Raw genomic sequence first — 18,858 nt, forward strand, 5'->3', positions numbered from 1 at the left:
AGTAAACACTGAAATTCCTGGCACTCAACGAGAAGGTACATTATGTAATAGCCTTAGTACATCGTCTTGTTCTTCACGAGAAAAGGACGAAAACAACCATTATTCTTCGATACAATCCGATAAACCACAAATTGACCCTTTTCCCAATTACGCGGGCTTAAAAATCGGGGAAAATAAGTTGACAGGCAGTGTAAGCGTTGGTTCATCGGGCTGTATCGATGAACAATGTTCGTTTCCGGCGTTTCCTCTTGAGGAACAAAACGAAATACTTCACGGCACATATTCACAGCATCCTTTTAAATCAACGTTCGACTTTTCGCCTGATAGTTCAGAGTGCAATTCTGAGTTAAAAGATATTTCTGTTCCTGAATTGCAATTAAATGTAGTTCATAACGTTTCGGGACCAAACAGTTCTACATTGCAGGAGAACGTTGAAAGTAAATCTGTTATAAAAATAATGCAGTTTGTTCATAAGCACAAGCTCACGAAAACTGCAACATCAGATCTTCTTAGGTTAATGCATTCTGTAAATATTAAAGAAGTACCACGCACGAAATATTTATTATTGCAAGAATTCATGGCTTTACGTAACATAGAAGTCCAGCGGCATTTCTTCTGTTGTCAGTGTGCATATATTCACGATTCAGCCTGTGCTTCCCTTTCATGCAATAACTGTACTAAACACGTGTGCAAAAAAGCTCACTCTTTTTTTACTGTAGATATTGGTAAACAACTGGAGAACATGTTTTCCCGACCACATTTTCTGGCAAATCTGTCAATATCGCAATCACGTCAGGGTAACTTGAGTAGTGTTAGAGATGGTAAAATTTATAGGAAATTCAGGGAAGAACACCCATTATTAGTGGATGAAGATGGAATTTTATCTTTGACAGGGATCATAAATGTTGATGGCGTTACCTGTTTTAACAGTTCTCATATCACTTTCTGGCCATTCTACATTTCCATATTAGAAATAGATGAACCGATGCGATGGAAACCAGAAAACATTCTTCTAGTTGGATTGTTCACTTTCATCGGACTTCCAGAGTTGCACGTTAAAAAGAACGATTTATTGCATTCTGTATTTTATTCATGTGTAGCTGCACAATTGAAGAAGTTTGAATGTGGTGTTCTTCTACAAGGACAATATACTTTGAAAAATAATGTTATCACTCAGGTACGCTTGCATGCCATTCTTGGCACGTTTGATAAACCTGCAAAGTGTGCTGTACAGCAGCTAGTACAATTCAACGGCAAGTTTGGATGCAGTAAATGTCTTCAACCAGGACAGTACTTACAACATGGACTACGTATTTATCCGTACAATGTGGCACATCCTAAAGGTCCGCTGCGAAATGACGCAGACCACTCTCGACATAGTGAGAATAAAGAGTTTGGTGCTAAGGGGATAAGTGTATTTGCATTCCTTAATAATTATCAGATTATTGAGAGTACAATGATAGATTACATGCATTGTATATGTCTGGGTATATTTCGTTCTTTAGTCATGAATTGGCTGGATTCCAAAAACAAGGATGAAGTGTGGTACTTAGGCCGCAAGATTAATGTACTCAACAAGCGTTTGACAGAAATAAAAACGCCATCATGTTTAACCCGTTCTCCACGATCGATCAAAGAACGTCGAAATTGGAAAGCTATCGAGTTTGAGAATCTTTTCTTACTGTACTTTCCTATATTTTCTGATATTTTCAATAATACTGATTATTTCAATCACACTTTGCAAATCATCAAACCAGTGGCGTGTTTCTTATCAAGTACAATTTCCGTGCAACATTTGGATGCAATGGAAAAATGTTTGCATGCATTTGTTTTCCAAACTGAACATTTATATGGTAGGAAGCATATGAGTTCTAACGTACATGATTTATTGCACCTCACTGATTGTGTCAAAAATGCAGGACCTTTGTATTCTTTCTCATGTTTCCCGTTTGAGTCACTAAATGGAAATTTAAAACACTACATGCATGGAACACAAGAGATAGGTTCACAGATTGTTAATGGCTTTGCACGAGAAAATGCGTGTAGCGGAACATCTGCAACAGTTAAGATTACAGAATTCCTTTTAAGTTCAAAATCAGTCTCGTTTGCCAATACCACAAAAACTGATTGCTCTACACAGTATATTTTAACACAAGTGTCCGGTATTCCTATTACAGCAACGTGTTTTTCTGGTAAAGAAAGCGCAAAAATATATAAATGTTCTCGAATAGGTGATATACACACAGGAAAAATGCTTTTCTGCACTTCTAAACACTGCACTAACAGGAAGCACGATGACAGTTACTTTTTGCTTGATGACTGTAGCACAGCACATGTTTGTAGGATCATAGAAATATATGTTATTGAATGCGAATCTTGTTGCAAAGAACATATATATTTTTATGTTGAAAAGATGGAAGCTGAAACTGCTTTCACAGAAAAGTGGTACAATCTGCCCATAACACACGTTTTTCACTGTAATAATGATTCGTCTGTTACTCATGATTATGTCATCCTTACGAAGGAATTATTATATACAAAAGTCATATGCATAAAAGTTGGACAGGATAGGTACTTTTCAACCTTCTTGAATTGGATGATATACAATTGAACACTACACCTGAGTCATCTGCAGATGAAGAATTTAAGAATAGCAGTAAGGTACTTTGCAATTATTATGGAATGTAGAGTTTATTAAGTTAATAGAACAAAACTTGTATCTTTTGTCTTGCAAGGGAAGTATCAATGAGCTCATATAGAAACCTACCGTAAAATTTCACTCAGAGAAAGGAAGTCCCACAGAAAGACCACACACAAAAAAGCAACTGCGTTTTTGAAGTGGAATTAACCGAAATGGCAGATTGAAATGTCGCGTATCCATGTCGACAATTGCACAATCGTTCAGTACCACATCTTGTAAACTGCCTGTTAATAATAAAAAATCAATAACAACAATGTGGGTACATACTATACTTAAGGGGAAGTCGTACGGTAAGGTGAACCTTGACAGCAGCCATCTTGAATTCAGGTCAAGTTTTGTAAATGGGAATAGGGCAAAATGATACATGATTTTGGGCAAGAATTTAAGTAGTAAAACAATGGTAGCAATAGTGTTAAGATACGTACATTTGGTAAAAAGTTACAGGCATATTTGTTGTGTATATTTCCATGCACACAACTCCCGAATGAAGCAGCTGCCCAAAAGTAAGTTGTCGCTATTGAAATATAACTAAAATTTGTAACTAAATGTTACTAAAATTTGAGACAGATCAGAGGAAAATTGCACATACAGCATTTAATATAAGAATTTTGTTATCAACGATTTTGGCTAAATTTTCGTATTATCTAGTCTATCTCCGCTCCTATTCAACAGATTTGAACCATATTTTCAGAGTACGCTTTCGAAAGTATTGAGTTGTGACCACCGTAATTTCAAACAAATCATCAGAATTACATGGTGTTTAAACTATTTTGTATTTTTCCAATGGAATTTTCGTTTTTCCGGCTTGTATCTCCACCCCTATTCAACCAATTTGGACCAAATTTGCCGACTAATCTCCTACAAGTGTGTACCTTTGCTTAACAACATTTGGGACAAATTGGGAAAATATAAAGGGTGTTTCCTATATTTTTGTATTTTACAAATTGTTGGACAGCTGCTTCATTCGGGAGTTGTGTACATGGAAACATACACAATAAATATGACTGTAACTTTTTACCAAATGCATGTATCTTAAAACTATTGCTACCATTGTTTTTCTGCTTAAATTCTTACCCAAAATCATGTATCATTTGGCTCTATTCCTATTTACAAAACTTGACCTAAATTCAAGATGGCTGCTGTCAAGGTTCACCTTACCGTACGACTTCCCCTTAGGTATAGTATGTACCCACATTGTTGTTATTGATTTTTTATTATTAACAGGCAGTTTACAAGGGGTGGTACTGAACGTATTGTGCTATTGTCGACATGGATACGCGACATTTCAATCTGCCATTTAGGTTAACTCCACTTCAAAAACGCAGTTGTTTTATTGTGTGTTTTTTCTGTGGGATTTCCTTCCTCAGTGAAATTTTACGGTAGGTTTCAATATGAGCTCATTGATACTTCCCTTGTTTAGACGCACGGTTAACATTGTAAACTTGCTTTTGGTTTAATATTCACTGCTAAGATTTTCATAATTTATATAAAACGATGGAACAAAGAAAATATTGTGTTTTCTTTGCAAGAATTTAAAAAAATGTATTTTCAGTCTTTATATAATATACATTTGTATGAAAGCATTTCATTATTTCTTTAATAAACAAAACGAATCTTAAACGTGTGTGTTTCTTTGTTGTAAATACATTTGAATTTCACGCTGGCGACATACAGCAAACCTATTTGGAAGAAAAACGATAAATTGTGTACATCAGTATATCGTAAATTGCTTTGTTACTCAAAATATAAAACTACCATTCAGACAGTAAGACATGAAATAAAATTTATCCAGGTCTCTTTTCGGGTCAAAACGTGGTGACTGATTGGCATAAACATTGTTTCCAAACAGGAAAAGGTAATAAAGTATAAGTAAAAATAAAGGGGAACAACCGTACTTCAATGAAACAACTATGAAAGGCAACATGATTATTATTTCTTTAATGAACAAAACGAATCTTAAACATATTTGTTTCTTTGTTGCAAAAAATTCGCTGGCGATACACAGCAAACCTGTTTGGAAGAAAAATGAGTATATCGTAAATTGCTTTGTTACTCAAAATATAAAACTACCATTCAGACAGTAAGACATGAAATAAAATTTATCCAGGTCTCTTTTCGGGTCCAAACGTGGTGACTGATTTACACAAACCTTGCTTCCAAACAGGAAAAGATAATAAAGTATAAGCAAAAATAAAGGGGAACAACCGTACTTATATGAAACAACTATGAAAGGCAACAGGATTGCGTCTAAATATCTTTCGTTAATCATAGTTTTTCTGGCATTTCCTGTTAAACTTGCTTCTTGGAAATGGCATTTTAGTCGAAAATTCGCGTTACTCAGTTCTTCCATCGTTGTTTCGTATAGCATAGTAGCATGTACGAAAAATGTTTTGTAAATGTATTGCGCTCTCAGGAAACCTAAATATTCCTTGTAAGCAACGAAAGTGTTGTAAGTGCTAGCCTAAATGTTCATGTAGGTGACACAAATGTTACCGGCCCATGTCAAATGCTGTACAGGTATGTAAAATCTCTTGCCAGCAAGGAAACAGGTGAAAAACATGCATTGTTTTATGTGCGAAACATGCGATGTATATGCATTGTCCTAGTACCATTCAGGCATGTCGTAAGCAACATATACGCTGTAAGTGCACGTAACAAGCATTGTGTATATAGATTATATGCACATGGCATATAACTAAAGTAGATAAAATAACTGTATTCAAGCATATAAAAGTAGAAAAAATCAGAATTAATTAGCACTGTTGCATAGGATGTACATCCTGGGTAACATATACTTGAAGAAAAATAATAGACGAAGAATAAGTATTTAAGAAATGACCTTACGAAAAGTAACAATACTGACTTTCACTCATTTATAGGCGTGCAAGGAGGAAAGGAAAATGTTCAACAGATTTTGTACATTACAGACTAGCAAGTACATGAAGTACAAGTAAGAACTAATTTACATGCGTGTTCCAAAACTTTGTATATATTTTCTTTTCTCCTTGCACACTTGTAAACTAGGTTTCGACCTCAAAAGCTAGTTCCATTACTCTTCGTAATGTCATTTGTTGCATAATTATTCCTTATTCAGTATTATATGTTACCCTGCATGTACACATGTCCAAAATGATTGTCGCATATCTATAACTGTCTTCTTGGAAGAATATAATTTGATAATGATTTTGCAGGGTACTTTTAATACTGATACTATGTGTATAATCGGGAAATGTATATTTGTGGTAAATTACATGGGAAAAGAATTATACATACGAAAATTAGAATGAGTAAAACAAAATATTGCTAAATGGACAAAGAAGTTTCATTTTCGTTTTATTGTTCTTATTTACTGCTCTTTTGACATTAAATTTGCCACATACGTGTCTCTGCTGATTATACACATACTAACATTATAAGAAATACCGCGCGAATTCGTTATAAAATTATATTTCTACAAAAACATATTTATAGACATGCGACAATAATTTTGGACATGGGTGTACATCACATGCAGTACTTGTGCAAATTAATTCTCAGAAATCTATTTTTCTACTTTTACATGCATGGCTATCATTTTATCTGCTTTAGTTAACACAACGTGCATGTAATCTATATACACAATGCTTGTTAAGTGCACTTCCGGTGCATGTGTTGATAGCATGCCTGTATAATGCCGAGACAATGCATGTACATAACATGTTTCGTACATGTAACAACGCATGTACTTCACCTGTTTCCTTGCTGGCAACAGGTTTTATATACTTGTACAATACATGGGGCATGCACCTGTAACATGTATGTTACATACCTTAACATTCTATTTCCATGCAATGAAGCATCTAAGCAACAGGCCTGTTTCGCGCATGTATAATACATGTACAGCACATGTTTCTTACATGTTTTACATCTGCTACATGCAAGCAGCAGAGGCTTTCCAAACCTGTAACATGTATGTGGCATGTACCTGTCACATGTACAATTTTTATAAATTCTCCACCTGTAACATGCATTTCACATGTATGATTTTTCCATGTTCTCCACCTGTTACATGCAAGCAGCAGATGTTTTCCATACCCGCAACATGCATTTCACATGTATGGTTTTTCCATGTTCTCCACCTGTTACATGCAAGCAGCAGATGTTTTCCATACCCGCAACATGCATGTCACATGTATGGTTTTTACATGTATACATACATTACATGCATGTTTCGTAAGTACTTTTCACATGTACCAGGCAAAAGCTATTTATCATACACGCGTATAACTTGTGTTCAGCATGCATGTTACAGACATTATACATGACATGTACATCACATGTTCTATACTGGTACAGCGGCTGTACTTGCACGTCTTCTTCGCTGACAGGCACTTTACATACGTTTTTATGGTAGATCTACTAGGGTATCTACCATACAAACACCTGTGCAGTAATACCTGTTCATGCCCTGTACATGTTTGCTCAACATGCATGTGTAGGGCGTTCAAACTGGGGTCATTTTCAGGCACCTGCACATGTGCCTGTCCCACAGGTGGATAAAGGGCCTGTGTTACATGCGCCTGTACATGTGCCTGTTTTTTTCATATGGGTTATGTCGGTTTTAGGTTTATCGGAACTTAAATTCCTGTTAACCTATTGTTCCAATTATTTAATAATGAAGCTGGGCACTTTCACACTACTAGTTTCATCAGGCATTCAACCTCTGTCTGTAAATCTGTTTATAAGGATGTAAGACTTATGGCTAGTGTTGTAAATAGAAAAAAAACGGTTCGTATTTTTTCAGAAATGTACGTTTTTTTTAGAAAAAAAACATTGCCTCTCGTTTTTTTTCTAAATTTCGTTTTTTTTCAAATAGTCATTTGTAATGCATCTTACGTCTATTTAAGTATGAAATATTTTTATGTAGGTGTAATCACCGTAAAATGCAACATAAATTAAACGCTAGATACTGATACGCTACAAATATTTTACAATTTACATGAATACCATACCTATTAACAATTCGGGTTTCAGCAGTTTTCATCAATATCAACTAAGAAATAAAAGTAGAAATGAAATTTTGTTTTTTCGTGAAAGCAGGCCTTTAATAAGTACGAAAATAATGTCACGAACAGTATAAAATTCTAATAACTTGTCTAAAGGTAAAAACTAATACTAATTTGCCTAATAGTATTTTTCTAAATGTCATATATAAATAATTTGTCGACTAGATATATATGATACAGAGCCGGCTCTACCATATATGCAGTGGCGTATTTACGATTTTGTTTCGGGAGGGGCTTTGCTAACTTTCGAGTGGGGGGGGGGGGCTTTGCCTGAAAATGTGAAAATTCTGCAAGATATTTCATATACTTTACTATAGTAAGTACGATTTCGGGGAGGGGGCTTAAGCCCGGAAGCCCTCCTAAATACGCCACTGTATATATGCAACACGTGCATTTGCGTGGAACGGCAAGCTTGGATGGTCCGGCAAAATCTGTCATAAGTATATTATTTAAATTCAATATTTCTTGTTGGAAACAGACTTCATGATGATGGTAGTTACATTTACTAAGCTGACCTTCTATTTGAATACTACATTCATAAATTATGTTTAGGTTGCATTAGTTTAAGGCCACATGGACAATGCTAAAGCAAATGGTCGAATAAGTCCGAGCACAAATTGCTTGATTGTTGTCAAATGCAAGAACTCAATTCTCGAATAATAGTGAATATCTGTTCCATTTAGTAAGTTATCACAGTTTTGTTATGAAAGTAGTCTTGTTTTTGTCAGAAGCAAGTTCCTTATCATTGAAGATAGAAATAAGTTTTTTTTAAAAAAATGTTAGAAGATGTAGAAGAAAAATCAAGAAATAAAGATAAAAGAGCTAGTTGCACTGGAATTGCAAACTGATACATTGAGATTGAAGCTTGATATTGAATTCTATAAAAAGGATTACCATCTTTCCTCATCAGGTGTGTTTGCTTTATCTTTCATTATCATAATAGATTGACATTTCAAGAAAAAAAAAAAAAACAGACAACGGAATTGCATTTTTAGTAAGTATTTAAGCCTTTCTGAGTGCGTCTGTACTTACCCTCACCTTTGTTGTTCATGCTGGAGTAGCATACTTAAAATCATGACTACAGGACTAAAACCTACAGACTACGGTTTACGTGCCAATTTCGCAAGTGAAATATTCCTGTATAACAATGAAGATTTTCTGGATCGTGTCGTCTACAATGATAAATCGACTTTTCACCTAAGAGCTAATGTGAACACTCATAATGTTTGCATCTGGCCGTCAGCAAATCCTCAGGAGATGGTACAATTGAAACGAAACTCCCCTAAATTGAATGTGTTTTGTGCCATATGGCGGAAAGTTTATGAGCCTTTCTCGCCTATCGGCTAGATGTGTGCCGTGTGATGAATGAATCTCACATTGAACACTTGTAGCAAAGACTGTTTGAGGTGCTCTTTTACTTCATGCATTGCTTATAATTGTACGTAAAATGTAATAAGTACTACGAAGACTTAAAATCCCAAACTTTATTTTGAAACACCCTACATTTCTTACCAACAATGTTGGAACTAAGATGTAAAAAGGAGAGAAAATTTTCCTTATAAAGTTATTGTTTACAACGATATTATTATTAGTCCAGACTATAACTACAACAACAACACGAGTTAGTAGTCAAAAAAAATGTAATCAAATGTGTACTCGGTGGCCCAGATGGCCAAAGTGGCACACACAGGTGTGTCACTTGTTTAGGACACTAATTAAGATATCGGGATATTATTCTTGCAAAATGTGGTTGGACTATAGTTTATCATATTAATTTCTTTTTCTTCTGGTGTCGAATTTTCTTCTCAAATTTTACCCCAGTAAAAAATTCGAGAATTTTCTAATTTCGAATTTCCTTTACTTTTTTCCCCTGTAGCTTCCTTCGTTGTAGAAAGACATCCTTAAGACTTGCCAGGTAGATACCTCGGATAGATACCTAACTGTTGGCATCAATTGGACGGGCCTGCGCGCAGTGTTGCCAATTAGGGAAATTAAAATTCTCCTATATTTGGGCAAAAAATTAGAAATTTTTGTTTATAAATCCGTAGCTATACGTCCGAGTGCAAGTCAACTCACGCCAATCGAACATTTGTCCTTACTTAACAAACGAAAGTACAGATCGCTACAATGGGGTAATTAGGGGACGCACGTAAAATTCGTATTTATGTTCTAGCCCTTGATTTTTCTAGTTTTTCCTTATTTTTCTGTTTACCGTAATATATTTTTGGTAATTAGAAGCTTTGTTCCTTAAATATCGCCACAATACTTGTAAGATATATTAGTGGTGTACCAATGTTTAATTTAAGATAGTTTGCGTCTGTCTGGTTGCAGTGTTGCCAGCTACAGAATATTTTAATTCCAGATTTTAGGGGGAAATTTTGGAAAAAATATCTGTTTTGTCTCTATTATTTCCCTCTTGTTGGCTATATCGGAACAAACGTACCAGTATCTGGAAGTCTCGCCTTTGCTCTACACAACGCACTATAGAAAGTTTCAATAGGATAATTAGGGGAAGTACAGTTGAGGTTTACAGTGGACCTTGTTTTCTAATTGGAAAGATAACTGTAATTTTTTTTAAAGGTAGAATGAGATATTTTTTATTGACATGCTTACTTTATTAGATATCGTCACAAAACTTGTAGGATATATTAGAGGGATACCAAAGCTTATTTTAAGATAGTTTGTGTATGTCTGATAGCAGTGTTGCTAGCTACAAAAAATTTTAATTCCAGATTTTAGGGGCAAATTTTGGGGAAAATTCCCTTTTTTATTTCTATTATTTCCTTCTTGTTGGCTACATTCGAACAAATGTACCAGTGTCTGACAGCCTCATCCTTAGCCTACACAGTGCACCAGAAAAAGTTTCACTAGAATAATTAGGGGAAGTACAGTTGAGGTTTATAATAAACCATGTTCTGGAAATGGTAAGAAAATGGTGAATTTCTGAGGTAGAATGAGATTTTTTTTAATTTCATGCTTACTTTGTTATATATCGCCATGATACTTGTAGGATATATTCTTCGAGTACTACTGTTTATTTTTAAATAGCTTTCGTCTGTCTGATGGCAGCGTTTCCAGCCAAAACAATTAATTCCCGCTATTAGGTGAAAAATTCGGAAAATTTCCCTTTTCCCTTCTATTATTGCCCTCTTACTGGATACATTGAGACGAACGTACCACTACCTGAAAGATTCTTCTTTGCCCTACAGAACGCACTATAAAAAGTTTCAATAGGATAATTAGAGAAGCTGTAGCCGGCATATTTGATTTTTGCCTCTGAGGCGTAAAAAGTGTCAAAATTTCATGTGTATGACAGAATTTTTTTCTTTCCCTCTTTGAATGGAAGCCAGCGACTTCAGGATTTCACTGTACCTTGTCAACACACCAAAGATTTGTTTAGGTGACTTAAACCCATATAACAGCAGTGGTGCTAGATACAAAAAAATTATGAAATTCGGTTAGGGAATTTTTTAAAAATTTTCACCCCTACATTTCCCTCAATAATTTCCCACTCGTTGGTAACACTGCAATGCAACTTACACCAAAAAATAGCCACATCCATTTTCTTTAAAAAAAGGCCTTAACCATATCAATCGAATGAATAGTTTTTGAGCAATAAGTCACTAACTGGAAATGTAGAAAAACGCCAAAAATGACCTGGGACCGAAAGGAATAATCACACAATTTTGCTCGTATAGGTTCAAAGAAACAAACGATTTGTAAGTTACGAGGGCTTCGACTCAAGTTCTGTTGATTATTTCAATAATCTGCAACATAAATCAATAAATAATAGTTGCCAGAAAAAAAACAGACTTTTGAAAAAAAACATCAAAAAGAACGATGTTTTTTATTGAAAAAAAACTTCACAGAAAAAAAACCGTTTTTTTACAACACTACTTATGGCACGCAAAAAGAAATTCTTCCAAATACTTGCTTTGGTACTTGTTGAATGTGCATAGTTGTAATGAATGTACTGTGTACCTTTTGTTGACTTGTGGTGAACCCTGGTAATGCATTCGTTGCCATGTCTTCTTATATTAAGTCTAGGTACGTAAGACTACCGTCTTTTTCTTTCTCAACTGTGAATCTCAAATTCTTATGAATATTATTTAATTCTGTTAATAAATAATCCTTTTATAAACCGTTCTTGTGCAAAAAAAAGTACCTCGACAACATATCTATAATATCGAACCGTTCCATTTTTCCATTCTTTTAAAATTCTACTTTCAACCATATGAAGTACTAGATTAGATAACAATGGTGATAAAGGGTTTCCCATAGCCAAACCTTAACATAATTATATATATTACCTTCAAATGAGAAAATATTGTGTTTAAGGTAAGGTAATAAATATATATATATATATATATATATATATATATATATATATATATATATATATATATATATATATATATATATATATATATATATATATATATATATATATATCTACAGGAGTAGAGGAAAAAAATCTAGAAACACTTCATACAGGACACGTAAGTTTGCCCCTCCACTGTACAACACGTATGACGGTTGCCTATCGTTTTTTGTTTTCATTGTGTCATGTGGACCTTCCTCTTCCGTCAGCAGTAACCAGTTTATCTGTGTGTGTCGCGGTGTGAAAGTAGTGCGGTAGAATGGGCGACCTGACACTTCCAAGATCGTTGGTGCCCGTCTGGTTGGAGCTTTAGTGGCAACACTGGCGAAAATTGAGGGGGTATCGAAAGACGCTGTATACAATGTCACGAGGGCATTCACAATTTATGGACAAACAACGTCTGCAAAGCACGACAGTGGTCGAAAGACAATTCTGTGAGATAGGGAACGGAGGGCATTGAAACGGATTGTAACAGCTAAAAAGAAGACCACTGCAATGAAAATTACATCTGAACTCCATTCCGTCCTACAGAACCCGGTTTCATCGAAAATAGTGCGACAGGAACAGCATAAAATGAAAATTCATGGCAGGGTCGCTATCGCCAAACCCCTGGTCACAGCAGTAAATGCGAAAAGGCGTATCCAATGGTGCAAGGACCACAAGGCGTGAACACATGAACAGTGAAAACACGTAATGTGGTCCGATGAATCGACCTTCACCTTGTTTCCAACAACCGGTCGTGTTTACGTATGGAGAACACCGTCGCAGGCCTATGATACAGACTGTCTGCTCCCAACTGTAAAGCATGGGGATGGTTCTGTTACAGTATGGGCAGTGTTATACTAAGGCGTATGAGGTCATTTTGGGGGACCAGGGTCTACCCATGGCCCAAATATTCTTCCGTGATGGTGCTAGCATCTACCAAGATGATTTGGAACCTTGTCACGCTGCAAAAACTGTGAAATCATGGTTCGAAGAGCATGACCAGGAGCTATCACACCTGCCCTGGGTCCTACAATCACCAGATCTGAACATCATTGAGCCATTGTGGTCTGAGTTAGAAAGGCGTTTTCGGTCTCAGTACCCTCCACCAGCATCCCTTAAGGAACTGGAGCATGTTTTGGAGGAACAATGGTACAAAATTCCACACACCACGATTCAGAAGTTGTATACGTCCATTCCACGCCGGATCCAAGCTGTTTTAAACGCAAAAGGAGGCCCCACACCATATCAGATATTATTTTCACACTTTTGCAAACGTTTTAGATTTTTTTTTGTGCAACTCCTGTATATATCATAAAGTTGAAGGTTTGTCTATGGGGAAACCCTTTATCATAATTGTTAGCTAATCTAGTACTTCATATGGTTGAAAGTGGAGTTTTGAAAGAACGAAAAGTTGGAACGGTTCGATATTATAGATACGTTGACGATGTACTTTTGTACAAGGGACGATTCACAAATGGATTATTTATTTTAAAAAATTAAATGATATTTATAATAATTTGAGATTCACGGTTGAGAAAGACGGCAGTCTTACGTACCTAGACCTTAACATGAAAAGACACAGCAACAAATTCATCACCAGGGTTTACCACAAGCCAACAGAAGGTACACAGTACATTCATTACAAATCTGTACGTTCTATAAGTACCAAAGCAAATATTTGGAAGAATTTCTTTTTGCATGCCATAAGTCTCTTTCTTTCTTAAAAATAGATTTACAGAAAGAGATTCAATACCTGATGTAATTGGGCAATGTGAACGGGTACCCAGCTTCATTATTGAATAATTGGTATAATAGGTTAAAAGGAATTTGTTTCGATAAACCTGAATTCGACATTAAGGATAAAAAATAGATCGGATTGCCTACAGAAGGTCGGTCCACATTTATGAAAACGAAGTGGAACATCCGCCAGAGGCGCTAGAATCGCACAGACAATAAGCACGGCAGAGCAATTAGAAACCAGTTGTGTGGAGAATTCGGTAGTAAGAAGTGAAGTGTTCCGAGTGTAAAATGCCTCCAAAAGTGACCCCATTCTGGGAGGGGTACATTACAGCTCTTTCCGACGTCTGATACAGCTACAGTGCAATTGTGAAACATTGTTCGTCCAAGGGTTTCACCATTTCCAGGAAGGGTATTGCCAATGTACTCAAACTTAACAAAAATGCACAGCCAGAGGGAGCGAGTGTGTGGACAGTGGCACGAAAACAACACCCTCGACCTAAACGTACAATGGATGTAGTTCGATAAGTGCAGAAGTTCGTGATCCAGGAGAATCCGTCACCACAAAGAGAATTGCCAGGAGTGTTAGAAGATCCAAATCAACTGTGTAAAGGATAATCAGCCAGGATTTACGCCTGCAAGTGAAGCATAAGCAGCTTGTTCACACACTCACAGCCAAACACATCCGGGAAAGTAGGGTCCATTGCAAACTGTATTTAGCGGGTGACTAATGGAAATATGTAATCACGTTAAACGAGGCCTGGATCTATTTGTCAATCTCCAAGCGGGTTCGAACTATTTACTATCATCCAAAGGATGCAAATAACCATACCAATTGGGTCCGCACATATCGCGAAAGTTCTCCCGGTAGTTTCATGGTGGTTGGAGAATTTTCCATAAAGAGAAACTTCCCCTAGCATAGAGTTGCACGAAATGTGAAACTTGATGCATCATACTATCAACAACACGTTCTGGAGCCATTATACCGGCAGCATATACCGTTGAATTGCGCTTAGGTGTTGTAAGTCTTCATTCATCAAGACAAAGTAGCCAGTCACACGTTTCGAACAACTGTGGCATACATGGCCCGCAAAGCGCGTGAAACTGAAATCCATGCTATCCCTGTCAAGTCTCCCAACGTTGTACCAATGGAGTTTTGTGCTTTCCAGTGTTTGAAGCGAGCGATTTCCTTAAGTCGCCCACGCACATTAACTGGCTTGTGGAAAGTTTGCAAGGAGTAGTAGTCCAAATTTGATCAGATTTCTCTGAACAGAAGCCTGCTCCAATGAAAATTTCGGTGTCGGGCTATAGTTTATAGACAGGGTCGTCATATCGAGCACAACCGCTGGTAGAATTACGGTTTTACGCCCTAGCGTAGGGGACACAAAATCGTTTACATAATGTAGACCAAGCTTCTGTACTTTTGCCAGATTGACCACTACATTAAATAGAATCTACACACAATACGGTTTTTGTACAGGTTTAAAATCACGTAAAACTTTAGAAAAGAACATTACCCAATTCAAGAGTTATTACACGAATCCCAATGAAAAATCGGGTATTTACGAAATAAAATGCAGTTGCCAGAGAGGCAAAACGAAATGAAATTTTAGAAGTCCGAGTAAGGGAACACATTAGATTCAAAAGCGAAAAATCCGGTTTGAGGTTTATCGAAACATTCAAAAGAAGCGAAACACATGGTAGAAAATTAAGTAAATTTATTTGTAGCTAGAAATGACCTAGAGAGACTGGTTTTTGAAAAATTATTTATTCGTTAAAAAAAAAAAAAAAAAATAGACAAGGGATTGCGGAGTGACGAATGGGAGGCGGTTATTACAAAACTTTTCATAACATTGGTATGACATTAAAAATAACATGAATTGGCAACCTTCCAACTAAAAACATTAAAGGCCCGCTATTTGACTCTGTCATATTTGTTTGCTTCAACATCATCTTCAGATCGCTAACGCACTTGACAACGTGTTTTTTGTACAACGCAGCTTTCTCCTTGGTAAGTTCGTTCGTTTTTATTCCTTGATTCTGTTCTTCCTCATTCTGTTTTTAATCTCCGTGACCAAGACTCCAGGGGAGAGGCGAAAGCTTCGAATCCAAATAGAATGATAGTTATAATTGCTGAGTGTGGTTTTACAATGTCTGAATTCGGCATTGTTTCAGTTTCTTTTTGAAGGAAATATAAATTTGTTCCTTTCGCATATCATTATACAAGCCAAGAAGTGAGTGTAACAACTGAATTATATTCTTTAAGTGAAGTAGGTTTCTGTGGCCGTACATAAAGTGAAGTTCTGTAATTCTAGATGTCTGATACATTAAAAGCACTTAATGCAATATCTGGTAACATGCAAGTTCATCACATCAAACCGTATATATTGTAAATTTGAAAAATTCACCAACTTTTTCTTGCTAGGTAGGGAATATTTTAAGGTTGTATTTGCGTTACTGGCTGCGATGACTAATAGATTTTTCCTTAAGATGTCTTGTTGAGTCGGGGACAAAAGAACGTGTATACCCCGGAATCAGTTACAGACTCGCACCGTTCATTTACCGTAATTTAATTATATACAGTATCTTGTACTGTATGTTTTGAGTTAGTTACAGACTTTAAGTGGGAAATAGGCTTTATGTATTAGGAATTTCTTCGTGAGATCGTCAGTTGGATTCGTTCACGTCTGGGACCTTTAAATGCTAAACACAAATTTCATTCCAAAAATTTATTATTATAACGTAATGCTCTAAGCATGATTGCTTCCCCATTGTAAAATGTGTTTTGAGTAATCCGAAAAACTATTTTGATAATCCTTCCAAAGATGTAACATAAGAAGGTTGTAGCTGCTAGTGGCTATAGACTATAAAATTGTGACACAAAGATTTTGAGAAACGAGGATCCAGACAATTGTAAAATTCGGAGATAAATTCTAATATATTAAAATGACTTACGATAAATGTTGATACTATTGTACATAATGTAAATAGTATTAAAAGGCACTATCCGTGCTGTAAATAATCCAGTCTTACAAACTCGGTATTCTTTGATAGTCTCAACTGTGGTGTGAAAATGCATAGTTACTCCCGAGAATTAAAAAATATTCCAAGTATGCAAACTGTAGAATTTCACACTGAAGCTAGCGAAGGTCGATTTCGTTTGGCCGTTGTTGGCGTGGTCTTGAGTGATTCGTGTACCAAATTCCTACTCAGTAGATAGTTTGTTTTATTTTGTTCATATTTGGTTTTGCTATTCATTAAAAACGTTGGAGAAAGTACAAACGCATGAGCTATCAGAGAATGATAATAAATAATGGTAGAAAAACTTCGCTACGTATTTATTTATTTGCCATCAACATAACAGGCATAAGCCCAATTATAGTGTTGCTGTATTACATAATACATTTACAATAGTTTTCTTAAACATAGAGTTCATATTGAAGATGTTAATTTCTTTGTGTTTGATACATATTTTGTTATAAGTAGAACACATTGTCCAAATTGGTGATGTCAATATTACATTGGTCCTTGCTTTTTTTGCAGTAGAACAGATCAGAGTTATTAGCACGAGTTTTAAGTTTCGGGGCATGAAAATTTAATGTTGATATGAGATCCGTACAATTAAATTCGTTTCGTACTATTTTATGGAGAAAAATCATATCTTTCACAGTTCTCCATTGTTCAAGTGTAGGGATACAGAAGTTGTTAAATAATGTTAGATAATTTTCATAATATGGATAGATTCCAGTTGTCTTATACGTAAAGTATTTGATAAATTTAGATTGGACCTTTTCCAGTTGGTGTCTGTATTGCTGTTGTGATGGGTTCCAGATCACAGCAGCATATTTCAGTTTTGATAACAGTGTAGTACTATTGTTAAATTCATTTCCAGTTCTAATTATGAACCCTAACATCTTGAGAGATCCATTAATTATGTTCTCTATATGGTTATTAAATGTCAGTTTTGTATCAAATATAACTCCAAGATCTTTGGCTGAATTTAATCTATTTAGTAAGATCTGATTCATTGAATAATCAAACTCTGTTTGACTTTTGTTTCTGGTAAACGATAAAATGTTACATTTGTTTATGTTTACATTAAGTTTAAGAGAACGCCAATTAGCAATATTTTCCATGTCGTGTTGTAAATCGAGACAGTCATGGATGGTGTTTATCCTACCGTATATTTTGAAGTCATCACCAAAAAGCAATTTGTTACTTAATATATGATCAGGGAGATCGTTAATGAATAAAAGGAACAATAACGGACCTCGATTAGAGCCCTGGGGAATTCCAGAATATGCAATATAATCAGATGATTTATATTCTTTGTAGATAAAACCAAATTTCCTTAACATGCGAATGTCGACTATAGTCGACGTGTTAAAATTTGTTTGTCCGTATCTTGGCTTTGTCGAGAGTAGTCGCCAAAGTTGTACCGTTCATTTTTGTTTGTGTTCTTTTGTTTTCGATAAACAATAGAAATCACACAGAAAACCTTTGGCGACTACAATCGACAAACCCAAGATACAGACAAATTTTAACACGTCGACTAGAATCGACATTCGCAGGTTAGGGAAATTTTTTTCCGTCGCCTTCCACAGTGAAAGGGTTAAATATGATGAAAAGAATTTGATCAAGGGAGAAGAGAAATTATATTCACCTAGCTTATGTAATAGTATTCTGTGATTGACTCTGTCAAATGCTTTTCCAAAATCTATCTATCTATATATATATATATATATATATATATATATATATATATATATATATATATATATTACATCAACCTGACATCCTACATCTAACGAGTTTGCTATAAAGTATGTGATAAGTGCAAGGTTTGTTGTTGATTTGTGTGGGATTAAGCCATGTTGATATGGTGAGATTACGGGCTGGATGTGGTCAATTATCCGTCGGTATAGGATTTGTTCAAATATATTTGCAAAAGTAGGTAAAATTGATATAGGCCGGTAGTTATTTATTTCGTGTTTATCATTGGTTTTTGG

General features: G+C 35.6%; 1 protein-coding gene across 6 annotated transcripts in view; it reads left to right on the forward strand.

Moving 5' to 3' along the window:
- GAPcenA (GTPase activating protein and centrosome-associated) overlaps positions 1 to 18,858 on the forward strand; it is a 772,500-nt gene that overhangs the window by 303,536 nt on the left and 450,106 nt on the right. The gene's annotated exons all lie outside the window — the stretch shown is intronic.

The sequence above is a fragment of the Thermobia domestica genome, chromosome 7 (genome assembly GCF_964235325.1).
Source record: "Thermobia domestica chromosome 7, izTheDome1.hap1.1, whole genome shotgun sequence".
Classification (NCBI taxonomy): domain Eukaryota; kingdom Metazoa; phylum Arthropoda; class Insecta; order Zygentoma; family Lepismatidae; genus Thermobia; species Thermobia domestica.